Source organism: Penaeus vannamei, chromosome 15 (genome assembly GCF_042767895.1).
Source record: "Penaeus vannamei isolate JL-2024 chromosome 15, ASM4276789v1, whole genome shotgun sequence".
Lineage (NCBI taxonomy): Eukaryota > Metazoa > Arthropoda > Malacostraca > Decapoda > Penaeidae > Penaeus > Penaeus vannamei.
The window spans coordinates 13,967,022-13,969,521 of record NC_091563.1 but is presented as its reverse complement, the minus strand read 5'-3'; the positions used below and the strand labels follow the sequence as shown (position 1 = coordinate 13,969,521).

The 2,500-nt window shown below is 45.0% G+C and overlaps 1 protein-coding gene across 1 annotated transcript in view; it reads right to left on the bottom strand.

Annotated features, from left to right (window-relative positions):
- Positions 1-2,500, bottom strand: part of LOC113822152 (cyclin-dependent kinase inhibitor 1B) — a 31,685-nt gene that overhangs the window by 389 nt on the left and 28,796 nt on the right. Inside the window, exon 2 of the mRNA XM_070130468.1 lies at positions 1-2,500. This exon is cut by the window's left edge and continues 389 nt beyond it; it is cut by the window's right edge and continues 3,871 nt beyond it. The gene's annotated coding sequence lies outside the window, so the exon portion shown is untranslated.

Here is a 2,500-nt window from a genome sequence, read left to right as displayed (position 1 = left end):
ATAGTTTCCCCACCCATCCATTTTATTTCTACTTTAACCTATTTTTTTCTCATGGGCCTTCGACAACTCAATAAAAAAAATACACAAGGCTACAAGAATTTCGTCCTGTGTACCATTTTCTCGCCCTGGGCTGCGACCACGTAAGATTCACTACAGCGGAACGACCCCGAGGGAAACATCCGGGTAATTTTGTGATAAAGTCCCGGTTAAGTTAACTTCTCTCGGTACCAACTTTTACGCCTGTGACCCCTATCATATATAAAAAACTACTATGGATTACATAGAAAAAGGGACAAGAGGTGGAACTAATTACAAAAAAAAAAAGAAAAAAAGAAAAAAATACTGACAGAAATTAGAAGGTAAAAACAAATAATATCAATAAAAATCAATAAAAAACTACTGCATCACAGGGCCACGGGACAGGAGACCGAGGTTGGGTTAACCACGAGACGTGAAAAAAGACACAAAAATTTAATCTGTTTTGCATATGTTATGAAATGCAAGTATACATATATAAAGAACCATGGGATGTCCAAATGGGCTCGCTCGATGTAATGCTAAATTTGGTTTCCTAGATTGAACTCAAGTTTTCCATGCGTTGAACCTTATTGAACCTTACAGGGAAGTAACAACCATGCCAAAGCAAAAGTGAAGAATCTCTCTTTTTCTTCTTTTTTAAGGCCTAACAATTTGGCACTTATGATAAACACTCACAAACCTCCACCATACACACGGCCAAGCTCACAAATGGCACAAAATAATAATAATAATAATAACAATGACAATAAATCAATAAATTAAAAATAATTTTTAAAAAATACCTGGGATAATAATCACTTTTACATATTTTGTTTGTTTTTTACGACATTGTGGTGAATCTCAGACGGTATAAGATTGACCTGAGATTTAAAAAAAACAATAACAAATAAATAAACCATTGTTAAGAGGCATCACAGGTGTCGAGAGAGAGAGAGGAGTGCCTGTGAGCGAGGCCTGGTCTTCAAGGCAGCGACCAAGCACAAACAACTTTTAAATTTGCCTGACGATGCTTAGCCACACAGCGGAAGGGGTTACTGAGGAGGGGATGTCACGCTGACACACTGGGGACGTATGAGTGAAGAGTCTGGCGTTCATTCTATGACAAGAGAGGAGGAGAATAGGGACAAAAAGGAGAAAAAAAATATATATGAAGGTTATTGAGTCTTCTTCTGGTGGCTAAGCAAAGACATCAACATAACAATACTTATATTGACAGTAAATCTTAGGCACATTTTCAGATGAAAGTTCTCTTTGTGGCTATTAATTAATACAGGAATACAAAACAAAAAACAAAAAAAAATGATAATAACAATGATCAAAAAGTAAAAAATAAAATTTTCAAGTGTCTATGAATCATCTTTGTGTACCTGAGGGCAACTTTTACCTAACAAAAACATTGATTGTCAGTGTTAGAACAAGAAAAGCTCTATATGTAAAAACAGAAAGAGGAAGATGGAGTGTAGAATGGGGGTACCTAAGCCGGGACCATTGCGACGTTGCAGTCAAAACTAAAATATGTTTTTCATTTCAATACGGCCAACATTACAACATAAAAGTTAATCTTGATGGGATTGCAAATTCTAAAAAACTGCATTTCTTTTTCAAGTGTGCCAGCAAGGGCCCTTCGGCACTATCACTAAGAAGCCAAGAAATGGACATATCGACTAAAACAGGGGCACCTCCCTCTCTTTCTCCCTCTCCCTCCCCGTGTCCACCGCCCGGTCGCCTCCGCCTTCGCACCGCCGGGGACACCGCAAGGGGCCCCCTGCAGCTGGCACGGCGACGGCACGGAATCGAGTCGTCATGCGCAACCTGGGAACGGCAGTGTTATCGCCACACGGTGTTGCTTGGCTACCGCCTCTCGGTCCACTTGGCCTAAAGTCAACAAACCTTCCCTTGGCGAGATGGGTCCGAGCCTGGTGGCGGCGGCGTCAAGTGTGCGGCGGTGGGGATGAGAGAGGGGGGGAGGGAGTCATGAGGTGCAAACCCTGGGCTGGTTAAACTGGTTACGAATCCTGGGTAAAAAAAAGACTATTGTACGGCGTGGAAGCTAGGCGGTGTATGGCCAGCGACAGGCTGCTTGCTACACGCGCCCCGGACGCCCTTCCCTCCCTCATGAGGCCTCGGGTCCTGCCAAACCGTGACGCTTCTCGGGACTCTCTCTCGGCGAGGCTTCGGCGTGCTGTCGGTCTCCGTCTCTCCGGGGAGGAGAGCGGAGAAAGATGCCGAGTTTTCAATTGGCTTCACCTCTCCATTTATATGCACGACGCCATCGCCGAGGTGACTGCATTGAGACTACTCTCGAGGCAGGCAGGCCCTGGGGCGGCCATGAGGGGGAGGGGGAGGGGTCTGGGACCTGCAAGAGACCGCGCCGACCCGAGTGCGGTCGGCGCGGCGTTTACAAACAGGTTTTACGAAGCCAAGCGGGCCGACTCCTCGCGCGTGTGAGGGCGTGGGGCGG